At 45.3% G+C, this 12534-nt stretch overlaps 1 protein-coding gene across 2 annotated transcripts in view; it reads left to right on the forward strand.

The window, feature by feature from the left end:
• The first annotated feature begins 510 nt into the window (after window positions 1-510).
• PLEKHB2 (pleckstrin homology domain containing B2) overlaps window positions 511-12534 on the forward strand; it is a 45173-nt gene continuing 33149 nt past the window's right edge. The window contains exon 1 of one of the 2 annotated variants that reach the window (XM_003281749.4): window positions 511-601. The gene's annotated coding sequence lies outside the window, so the exon portion shown is untranslated. The remainder of the gene's footprint in view (window positions 602-12534) is intronic. The other variant, XM_012497816.2, reaches the window with a different exon arrangement.

Here is a 12534-nt window from a genome sequence, read left to right on the forward strand (position 1 = left end):
CTCTGCAAGGAAGATTATCCCTTCTCCCTCATTTATTTAATCACGTATTTATATCAGCACAGGCTCTGGGATGTTTTACACTTTAGGTTATAACTTAATGCAATGTACTTTATATTGCTGCTCAAATTGTCCCAGGCGCGGCCCCTGGACGCCCGGTCCTTCAGTTTTTTGAGCACCTCGAGCTTCTGGCCTACAAAACGCTCCTGGCTCAGCTGCAGCTTTCTGCGCCCCGGTCCTAGAGTCGCCCATTTCTCTAAGGCGCCTTGGCCCTATTTTTAGAGAGCGGTATTTAGAAACCAAAATTAGGGTGCTAACAATTCTTTTTTTTTTAATTTTTATATTTTTAAGACAGGATCTCACTTTGTAACACTTCCTTTTAGTGGAAGCGCCGACCTCCTGGGAGACCGACGCCCCCGGCCTCCTTCCGTCCCGTTTCTCAGGAAACCACCCAGACACCCCGCCCCACCTGCCGGGGCCAGCCGCGCATGCGGGCCGCGGCGTGACGTCAGAACGGCGGCCAGGACGCCGGGCGTGCGACAGTCGAAGGCGAGAAAGCAAGAAATCGCCGCGGCGTCTTGGCGTTCTCTATTCTGGTTCGTAGGTGAGTGTCCCTGTTTAGTCCGGACGACCCTAGCTCCTTTCCCCTCTGGCCCGCGCCTCTCCAGATTCTTCTTTAGAGCCGCCCAGCCTCGCGCCCCTCCGAGGGGACCTCGCACCGCGCCACCTCCCCGGCGTCTTCACTCCCTAATTTTCCCTGAAGCTCCTGGCCACGGGTCCTTCCACCTCCCTGGACCACCCTGACCTTCCCCAGGTCCGCCCTCTCAGTCTTCCCTAGAGCAGCCCATTCGGGAGCCCTCCCAGTGGGCCCCCCCGGCCTCTCAGGCCCCCTCCCATCGCTTCCCCGGCGTCCCCCTCCGGTCCTTTCCCCGAGCCCCTCCCCTCCGGCCCCGCGGACCCTCCCCCTTTCCCGACTGAGGCCTCCGCCTTGCATTCTTTCTGGCAGCTCGGGAATGTCCCACAGGTCTGACTGCCGGGACTTGCTGCGGCCCCGCCGCCTGGGGTCTACCGGCGTCCGATCTCCACTCCTGCTGCTCCCTGTGCTCCAGGGAACTTGCCTTCTCAGTTCTCCTGCCCAGAGGTCCCCCCTCCTTAAGTCCTGGGAGGCATTGAGGCTTTACCCTCGTGGTGCGGTCCGCCCCCGCTGCATTTCACCTGCTCTTGGCCTTGCAGTGTCTTTAGTCATAAGTGCTTGGTGTACCTTCCTTATCTTACATATCTCTCTTCATGTTTGATTCTGTTACTCAACTAGATTGAAAACTCCGGAGGTCAGGGATTTGCATAGGGATCCCCGCCACCCCGCTTAAATCTCAAATGTAGACCGGTTCACATAGAAAAGGCTTCATAAATGAGCGAATAGTAAATTTCCGATGATTCAGGGTGGGTGGAGGAAAGGAATGAGGTGCAGTGGTCACTGTAAAAAAATTAAAGGAACATGGTTAATTCAAAATAATACTGACTCATGGTTTCAGCCTTTAAATTTTTAGTGCTTAGGAAAGGGTGGAACCACCACCGAGGGAGGAGGGCTGACAGCTGAGGGGAGGAATATTCCAAGGTCTTCTGTGGCCTTTGATATGAACTAGTACCAATGCAGGAAGTGACTTGTCTGAAGTCACATGAGGAATTAGGACCCGAGCTGGCACTGTTAACTGCCTGTTTAGTATGGCCCTCAGTATTTGTTGACTAAACTAATGACCAAAAATGCATACAAAAACATGTATGCACAGACACAACTGTGCGTCTGTGCCCATGCAGTGGGTGTGTCTGCCTAAGGACCTGTGGGGTGTGGGAATACTGCTGTGACCGGTTCAATTGTGCTCAGGAGTGTTCCCTAGGTTCAGAAAATTCCTAACCCTGGGCTGGTTGGCTGGATATTGATAGGACTGGAGCTTGTCTGGGCTTCCTTTGTGCCTGCTGTTTACTCTCTGTGGTGGTGATCACTTTACTCGACTCTTCCCCATTCGTACTGATCTCCCTGAGGACAAGCATCAAACTGCGTTGCAGGGTTTCCCTAATAAACAGCATAGTGTTTGGCACTTTGTAGGTGGTCGGTAAATGCTTATTGAAGAAGGCTGCAGAAAAGAACTCAGAACCTGACAGCAGTTCTTTGCTAGCATTATATTTTAAAGGCATTGGTACATTCTGTAAGTAAATTTCCTGCTATTCTCAAGGACTGAGTTGATTAAATGTGTACAGCAGTGGTATAGAGAGGACAGATACTCTTGTGGTGTTACTCCTTGGGAAGGTGGAGGTTTTTCTCAGCTCTTTCTGAAAGCTTTGCTTATGCTTTTCAGCTTGCATTAATATTTTTCTTTCTCCTTTCCTCTGCCTGCCTTCTGTTTGTCTAAAGAAATTAAAGAATTACCTTATTAATAACACTAACTACCAAAAGCTGCAAAGCACACTGTTAAAAATGCTCCCAAAGCGGGGGCTCATTGACCCAGTTGTTTTGTTGGTTGTGTATTTGCTTCCACAGTGGATCATGGAAACGGAAAGTTGAACTTTCTTGCCTCTTTGCTTTCTTGGCCTGTCTGCCCTTTGATGGTGCTTGTTGTCAAGAAGTGGTTCCCAACTGGAAATAGCCAGTGCGTGGGAACTGACCTCCACATGTTGATGGGTCACCCAACCTTCTTTCCGTTCTGTTTCAGAATGTACCTGTGACATCTCTTTGACTCTCCATTGTTGCCCTTGAAGAACAGAGATGAGTTTTCTTCCTTTTTCATAAGGAAGCCACTTTTATAGCTAAAGAGAGCTAGAGAACTGGGATATCATGAGGAGTTGTAGACAGTTAAACCTGAATTCCAGCTTTTGGAACAAAATAGTAATGTAATTGTAGCAGTTCTCACTTTTTTTTTTTTTTTTTTTTTTGAGACAGAGTTTCACTCTTGTTGCTTAGGCCGGAGTGCGATGGCGCAGTCTTGGCTCACTGCAACCTCTGCCTCCCGGGTTCAAGGGAGTCCCCTGCCTCTGCCCCCGCAAATAGCTGGGGATTACAGGCGTGCGCCACCAAGCTCGGCTAATTTTTTGTATTTTTTCTTTTCTTTTTTTTTTTTTTGAGACGGAGTCTCGCTCTGTCACCCAGGCTGGAGTGCAGTGGCGCGATCTCAGCTCACTGCAGGCTCAGCCTCCTGGGTTCAGGCCATTCTCCTGCCTCAGCCTCTTCGAGTAGCTGGGACTACAGGCGCCCGCCACCACGCCCGGCTAATTTTTTTGTATTTTTAGTAGAGACGAGGTTTCACCGTGGTCTTGATCTCCTGACCTCGTGATCCGCCCACCTTGGCCTCCCAGAGCGCTGGGATTACAAGCGTGAGCCACCGCGCCCGGCCTATTTTTTGTATGTTTAATAGAGATAGGGTTTCACTATGTTGGTCAGGCTGGTCTCGAACTCCTGACCTCAGGTGATCCACCTGCCTTGTCCTCCCAAAGTATTGGGATTATAGGCGTGAGCCACCGCGCTTGGCCAGTTCTCACTTTTGGACCATCTACTACAGGGCTGTTTGGACATATCTCCTTTAATTGTCACAGTAACCCCATGGCATAATTGGTTGTGCCTTGTCATACAGGTAAGAAAACTGAGGCTTAGAGAGGTTTAGAATCTTGCTGAAGGTCATACTAGTGAGTAGAAGGCAAAGTAGTCTTCAGGCTTAGAACTGTCAGATTCCAAAGGCAGTATTTTTTGTCCATCTGTTGTCTGTTTCGATTCAATGCTTTCAAAGAGATACAAATTCAAATTTAAAATAATTTAAATTGTTGAATATGGCTTACATTTTAAAGCTTTGTATAGGTTTTATTGGCATAAAAATAATGTTCTTTTGCAGCTAGTTTGCTGGTGTTTTATTCTCTAGAGACTAGCAGCTGAGGCTTAGTGTTTATCTGATGAGTTTTAGTTTATGCATTCAGTTTTGCTCCGGGATATAAATAGCGAAATGTTGAATTAAGTTATGGAATGGTGTGAAATTCAGCATGCTAAGGCAAACAAACAGAAGTCTTCTGAGCCATTTGAGAAGCAGCTTGATGTCCTTATTCTTAAAGCAGGGCTGTCCAATCTTTCGGCTTTCTTGGGCCACATTGGAAGAAGGCCACACATAAAATACACTAACACTAATGATAGCTGATGCACTAAAAAATAAAATTGCAAAAAAATCTAATAACGTTTTAAGAAAGTTTACAAATTTGTGTTGGGCTGCATTCAAAGCTGACCTGGGCTGGGGCCATGAGTTGGACAAGCTTGTTCTAGAATATTTTAGGCAAATTTTGGTAAGGGGGAAAATAAGTAATAGTAATAATAGTAGTAAATAGTAATAATTGCTGTCAAAGCAGCTACCATTTATCAAGTTCTAGTAACTGTGAGGCACCATGCCAACTACTTATATATTATTTCACCCAATTTTCCAAACATCCTGTCAAGTAGGTGGTGGGAATTTTCATTTTATAGATTAGGCTTGGAAATGTAACTTGTCCAACTGAGTCAGGATCTGAACATAGGTCTTTTAACTCTAAAGCTTATACCCAAACACTAGGTTCTGTGAATTTTCAAAAGCATATGATAGGCTGGCTGCAGTGGCTCACACCTGTAATCCCAGAACTTTGGGAGGCTGAGATGGAAGAATCCCTTGAGCCCAGGAGTTCAAGACCAGCTTGGGCAACATAGTGAAACCTCGTCTCTACAAAAACAAAATAAAATGTGATCAAAATCATACTTCATGATTTTTGGTTTCTAAAGATACTCTCTAAATTTCTCTCCCCAATTTAAAAACGAAAGCAGAGAACTGTTGGAAGGTTCAAATAGGCAGATTAATTTAGGTTGTTTTGTTGTTTTGGTATAGTTGAAGATAATTCAGGTTATTGCTTACATGTTTACATTTATCAAAATAATACATGTACATAGATTGAAAGACCAAGTAGGCCAAGCGTGGTGGCTCAAGCCTGTTATCCCAGCACTTTTGGAGGCTGAGGCGGGTCGATCCCCTGAGGTCAGGAGTTTGAGACCAGCCTGACCAACGTGGTAAAACCCTGTCTGTACTAAAAGTATAAAAATCAGCTGTGCATGGTGGCGGGTGCCTGTAATCCCAGCTACTTGGGAGGCTGAGGCAGGAGAATCGCTTGAACCTGGGAGGCGATGTGCGGTGAGCCAAGATCCCACCACTGCACTCCAGCCTGGGCAACAAGAGCGAAACTCCCATCTCAAAACAAAAAAAAACAAAAAAAAAGCCGAATAGTGCTTTAAACCTTAGAATAAAAAAATATATATATCAAGCTCTTACCCACCCCTTTTTTAAACTATAGACAACTATTTTCACCTTTTTCTGGCACTTTTTTAAATAGTATTTTGGCCGGGCGTGGTGGCTCACACCTGTAATTCCAGCACTTTGGGAGGCCAAGGCAAGCGGATCACGAGGTCAGGAGATCGAGACCATCCTGGCTAACACGGTGAAACCCTGTCTGTACTAAAAATACAAAAAATTACCTGGGCATGATGGCAGGCGCCTGTAGTCCCAGCTATTCGGGAGGCTGAGGCAGGAGAATGGCGTGAACCCGGGAGGTGGAGGTTGCAATGAGCTGAGATCGCACCACTGCACTCCAGCCTGAGTGACAGAGCGAGACTCCGTCTCCAAAAAAAAAAAAAAAGAAGTATTTTATCTTTGTGGATATGGTAAAATTGCTATTGATTTACATGTAATCTTTTGACTTTTGATCATAGAAGACTTTTGCTGCCTTGTAAAACTCTTCAATCCACCAGTGAGTCAAAAACTTGTAGGAAATTTGTCAGTTACTTTTTTTTTTTTTTTTTTGAGACAGAGTCTCACTCTGTCGCCCAGGCTGGAGTGCAGTGGCGCAATCTTGGCTCACTGCAAGCTCTGCCTCCCGGGTTCACGCCATTCTTCTGCCTCAGCCTCTCCGAGTAGCTGGGACTACAGGCGCCCGCCACCACGCCCGGCTAATTTTTTGTATTTTTAGTAGAGACAGGGTTTCACCGTGGTCTCGATCTCCTGACCTCGTGATCCACCTGCCTCGGCCTCCAAAAGTGCTGGGATTGCAAGCGTGAGCCACCGCGCCCGGCCAAAATTTGTCAGTTACTTTTTTTCTCCCCTGTAGTACTTGGTCCTGCTCCAGTCTGGATTTTTTTTTTTTTTTTTTTTTCTCCCCAGTCCTTCTGCACAGCTGCCTTTCTGGGAATTTCCTCCCCTGCCAGTGGAAGACCGAGTCCTACTCTGTCGCCCAGGCTGGAGTGCAGTGACGTGATCATTCATGGCTCACTGTGCTTCTTCCTTCTGGGCTCAAGCGATCTTCCTACCTCAGTCTCCCGAGTAGGTGGGACTACAGGCGTGCACCACTGTGCGCAGCTAACTTCTTAATTTTTTGTTGAGAGTGTCTCACTGTGTTGCTGGGTTGGTCTCAAACTCCTGGGCTGAAGCAATTCTCCCACCTTGGCTTCCCAAAGTGTTGGGATTACACTCAAGAGCCACCATGCCTGGCCTTGATTAATAATTTGACTGGGTATGGAATTCTGGCTTGGAAATAATTTTCCCTTTGCATTTTGAAGGTATTGCTCTAGACGTCCTGTGTCTTGCTGATTGTTGATCCTTTATTATGCTTTTTTCTTTGGGAAGTTTTTAGGTTCTCTTCTTTGTCCTAGATGTTCTGAAATTTCAGTCATCCTACCCTACGGAGAATCTTTTAAAATTCATCATGCTGGACAGTCATTGGAGCTTTTGAATCTAGAAATGTGTTATCCTGTTGCGGGAAATGGTTTTATAGTATTATTTCTCTGCTCTTTTCTCTGTGGTTTATTTATGAAATTCTCCTATAAGCAGAATTTGTTTTTGGAGACGGAGTCTTGCTGTGACACCCAGGCTGGAATGCAGTGGTGTGATCTCGGCTCACTGCAACCTCTGTCTCCCGGGTTCAAGTGATTCTCCTGCCCAGCTGGGGCTACAGGTGCGTGCCACCATGCCTGGCTAATTTTTGTATTTTTAGTAGAGATGGGGTTTTGCCATACTGGCCAGTCTCGTCTTGAACTCCTGACCCCAAGTGATCTACCCGCCTCGGCCTCCCAAAGTGCTGTGATTAACAGGTGTGAGCCACTGTGCCCGGCCAGCAGAATATTTTATATTCCAGGCTCATCCTCTAATTTTTTTCCATCTCTTGGTCTTTTTTTTTTTTTTCTAACTCTTCATTTCAGAGAGATTTCTTCCATCTTGATCTTTTCAACTCTTGTATTGAATTTTTAATTTTGGTTATTATTTTTAATTGAGAGCTCTGAATATTTCTTTTTATTTCTTGTTTTTTTTTTTGTTTTTTTTTTTTTAGATGGAGTCTCACTCCAGTCGCCTAGGCTGGAGTGCAGTGGCACCATCTCAGCTCACTGATACCTCTGCCTCCCTGATTCTAGCGATTCTCCTGCCTCAGCCTCCTGAGTAGCTGGGACTACAGGAGCCTGCCACCATGCCCGGCTAATTTTTGTATTTTTAGTAGAGACAGGGTTTCACCATGTTGGCCAGGCTGGTCTCGAACTCCTGACCTCAAGTGATCCAGTCTCCTCGGCCTCCTAAAGTGTTGGGATTACAGGCGTGAGCCACTGTGGCCGGCTGTAAAGTAATATTTTTAAAGTTTTCTTTTGTACCCAGCATTGTCTCTGATTCTTGTGAGGTTTTTTTTCTTGAAAATTTTATTTTCTTTAATCTCTATCTTTTATGGTCTGGATTTTTCTCCAATGTCTGACTGTGATACTGTGAAATGTTTATTTGGTCTTTGACCTCATTTCCTGCCTTACAACTCCTATTTAATACAATCCTTAAAAATCTCCAAAATGATGTCTTTTTGTGTGCTAATAATTGATTGATGGCCTGCAGACTCCCTTCAGGATGGGAGCTGGTCATCTGAAACACTTATGCGGCATTTGAGGGTTGGAACTTTCATGTCTGCCCCCCAACCTTCCAGGAAGGAGAGAGGGTGATGTTGATCACCAATGGCTGTTGGTTTAATCAATCATGCTAATGTAGTGAAGCCTCCATAAAAACCCAAAAGGATTGGGTTTGGGGAGCCTCCAGAATAGCTGAACCCCTGGAGGTTCCTAGAGGGAGGGTGGTGTGCCTGGAGAGGCCTGAACACTAACACCTTGCCCTATACATCTCTTCATCTGTGTCCTTTGTAATACCTTTTATAATAAACTGGTAAATATAAGTCATTGTTTACCTGAATTTTGTGAGCTGCTCTAGCAAATTAATCAAACACAGGCAGGTGTGGGAATTCTAATAGACCTAAAGAAAGAAACTAAAGCAAAAATTACTATAAACAGAGAGTTTATTTAGGCCAGATTTGAGGACAGCAACCTGGGAAGCATAGATTCAAGTTGCTCTGAATATATGCTTCGAGTAGCAACAGTTACAAGTGGGATTTTAAAGGGCAAAAATAGGGGCAGTTTCTAAGTTGAACATAAACTATTGGTTGGCTGTATGTTGTTCTTTGTATCACACATTCCAGGAACATGAAGAAAATGATAGAGGGTCACATTGTGTAACTTGTAGTAACAGTCTTGGTAATTTATCAGCTTGTCTGGAAACTACAGGAAAGGGAAGATTAAAAAAACCCCAAGTCCCTTTCAACAGTTAACCCTGAGCGCGGCTGGGGCTGTGGTAACTAAAGACCTATTTTCTAAATTTTGCCGGTGGTATGTCTGTGTGTTCTTGATTGCTCTGAGCTACTTTTCTTTCTCACTGACTTAAAGCTAGTTGATCACATGTTCCAGAGGCCCTGACTTGTGGCTGGTGTCTGAAGGGTGGCCAGTCTTGTGGGACTGAGCCCTCAACCTGTGGGATCTGACGCTATCTCCACGTAGATAGTGTGACAGTTGAATTGCAGGACACCTAGTTGGTGTTCGCCGAAGAATTTTTTTTTTTTTTTTTTGAGACCGGGTCTCACTCTTGCCCAGGCTGGAACGCAGTGGTGTGATCATGGCTCACTGCAATCTCCCCATCCCAGGCTCAAGTGGTCCTCTTACCTCAGCCCCCGAGTAGCTGGGACTACAGGTGTGTGCCACCATGCCCCGCTGATTTTTGTATGTTTTTGTATGGATGGGGTTTCACCATGTTGCCTAGGCTGGTCTCAAACTGCTGAGCTCAAGTGGTCCCCCAACCTTGGCCTCCTAAAGTGTTGGGATTACAGATGTGTGACACGGTGCATGGGCCTGCTGCATGATTGATTTCTTGCTTGGTATGTGGGGAGAAACCCCCACACATTTGGTCACAGAAGTCTTCTATGTTGATTGTTGTGATGTGAGAGCAGAGGAAAAACAGTATTTTTTTTCCACTCAGACTGGTGATGCTTGCTCTGTATTCCTACTTAAGAGATGTACTGAAAAGCTGATTGGAAGTCTGTGTTTGCTTCAAGTCTGTTTCTTGGTGAGCTTCCCTGGAGGGTGTTAGGCAAAGTTTGGCTTTTTCATTACAGAACACGCAGTTGTCAGTATCAGTGAGCCTTTCCTCTTGGGACTGTGCCTTTGCTCTGAGCTAGAGTCTGAGAAGTAAGGAAGAAGATGGAGAATTTGACTTTCATGGACTATATTCTTCTAAGTGTGGCCTGTCACTTTGAGCTGTGTGTAGTGTGGCCACGCCCAGTCTCCAGAGGCATCATCTTCAGGATCAGGGAGGGTCCCTGTCTGCATGGGTAGGGTGCCTAGTGACCCCTTTGAAGACTTTCCATTAATTCTTCTGATTTCTCCCCACCTTTGGAATTCTCTCTTACCCCCAATTTCTGAGTCTATTTTTATGTGGCAGGAGTTGGCTTGCTGTGTTTTGGCTTCTATTAGCACATAAAAAGGTAGAGGTGGCCATATTTTACGTTAGCTGCCACTTGTCTGTTTGTCTTAGAACCTTCAAAATGTTGTATCTCATCTGCTTTTGTCTGCTGCTGTTCTCTTTGTGGATTCATGCCTTGTTTTCTCTTTAACTCTCTTAGTTGCATTTCAGGAGGGAGTGACCCAGGCTGTAGTGCAATGGTGTGATCTCAGCTCACTGCAAGCTCTGCCTCCCGGGTTTGCACCATTCTCCTGCCTCAGCCTCCTGAGTAGCTGGAACTACAGGCGCCTGCCACCACGCCCGGCTAATTTTTGTATTTTTAGTAGAGCTGGGGTTTCATCGTGTTAGCCAGGATGGTCTCAATCTCCTGACCTCCTGATCCGCCCGCCTCGGCCTCCCAAAGTGCTGGGATTACAGGCGTGAGCCATGGCCCAGCCCTGCCCTGGAGACATTTTGCCCATTGTCTTGGTGATTAACATTGGGCTTCTTGTTACTTATCCAAATTTCTGCAGCAGGCTTGAATTTCTCCCCAGAAAATGGGTTTTTCTTTTCCGTGGCATCATCAGTCGGCAAATTTTCCAAATTTTTATGCTCTGCTTCTTCTTGAAGGCTTTGCTGCTTAGAAATTTCTTTTGCTAGATACCCTAAATCATCTCTCTCAAGTTCAAACTTCCACAGATCTCTAGGACAGGGACAAAATACCACCAGTCTCTTTACATAGCAATAGTGACCTTTACTCCAGTTCCCAACTAGTTCCTCATCTCCATCTGAGACCACTGCAACCTGGACCTTATTGTCCATATCACTATCAGCATTTTGGTCAAAGCCACTCAACAAGTCTCTAGGAAGTTCCAAACTTTCCCACATCTTCCTGTCTTCTTCTGAGCCCTCCAAACTGTTCCAACCTCTGCCTTTTACCCAGTTCCAAAGTTGCTTCCACATTTTCAGTTATCTTTACAGTAGCATTCCGCTGTACTGGTACCAGTTTACTGTATTAGTCTGTTTTCATGCTGCTAATAAAGATATACCCAAGACTGGGTGATTTATAAAGGAAGGAGGTTTAGTTGACGCACAGTTCCACATGGCTGGGGAGTTCTCACAATCATGATGGAAGGCAAATGAGGAACAAAGTCATGTCTTACATGGTGGCAGGCAAGAGAACTTGTGCGGGGAACTCTCATTTATAAAACTATCAGATCTCGTGAGACTTATTCACTACCATGAGAACAGTATGGGGGAAACTGCCCCCATGATTCAATTATCTCCACCTGGCCTCACTGTTGACATGTGGGGATTATTACAATTCAAGGTGAGATTTGGGTGGGAATACAGCCAAACCATTATCAGAAAGTATGTCTTTTTTTTTTTTTTTTTTTTTTTTTCTTTTGAGATGGAGTCTTGCTCTTTTGCCAGGCTAGAGTGCAGTGGCATGATCTTAACTCACTGTAGTCTCTGCCTCCCAGGATCAAGTGATTCTCCTGCCTCAGCCTCCCGAGTAGCTGGGACTACAGGCATGTGCCACCACGCCCAGCTAATTTTTAATATTTTTAGTAGAGACGGGGTTTCACCATATTGGCCGGGATGGTCTCGATCTCTTGACTTCATGATCCACCTGCCTTAGCCTCCCAAAGTGCTGGGATTGCAGGCATGAGCGACCGCGCCCGACCAGAAGGTATGTCTTTTCTTTAACACATTCTACTGTAATATATCTCATTTTAATCATCTTATACCCAGGGTACCTTTCAGCCTTAGTTGGTTGTAATGGACTGTAATTTTTACTTTGCATTTTACACTTCTGTCATAATTTAGCCATTAGATGCTCTTTCTTCAGCTGAGTGGCTTCTTGACACTTTCTGAAGGCACTCTTGAAAGCATCTGTGCTTTTTGATAGTAGGATACCCTGCCCCTAAACTGTAACTAGCTCATTTTCAAAGAGTACTGGCTCGTTTTAGAGGAGACTAGTGTTAGAGATAAAAATCTGCTCTGGGAGGTACATGAGATTGTTCCACAGAATGAGGAGAGATAGACAGGATGACATGAGATAAGAAGCTACTTGAGTCAGCAGAGGAATTACTCTTTTAAAAAGTCAAGAGTTTCTGTTGCTAATTCCAGTTTAAGTTCTTTTCTGTCTCATAATCTGATTTCCCCTTTCTCTAATAGTTTTATTTTATATAGGCACATGAAAGATATGTTTATAATGTCCTCTAGATGTAGACATTTCCATTTCTTTTTTCTTTTTGAATCTTACTCAAGTGGCCTGAATTGATTCCCAAGTCTGCTGTTCAGTTTCTCCTTGTTGCCATACCTTGAGACTCAACTGCCTGAAAAGTAAGAGAAACCCAGGCTAACCTCAAGGAAACACCAAAGAAAACATAGGCACGACATTCGTTGTATTAGTCTGTTCTCACACTCCTTTAAAGAACTACCTGAGACTGGGTAATTTATGAAGAAAAGCGGTTTAGTCGACTCAGAGTTCTGCAGACTGTACAGAAGGCATGGCTGTGGAGGCCTCAGAAAACTTACAATCATGGCAGAAGGCGAAGGGGAAGCAGGCATGTCTTCATGTGGCAGTAGGAGAGAGTGAACACACTTATAAACAAGTAGATCTGAGAACTGTATCACAAGACCAGCAACAGGGATAGCTGCCACCATGATTCAGTCACCTCCCACCAGGCCCCTC

Source organism: Nomascus leucogenys, chromosome 20, assembly GCF_006542625.1.
Source record: "Nomascus leucogenys isolate Asia chromosome 20, Asia_NLE_v1, whole genome shotgun sequence".
Taxonomy (NCBI): Eukaryota; Metazoa; Chordata; class Mammalia; order Primates; family Hylobatidae; genus Nomascus; species Nomascus leucogenys.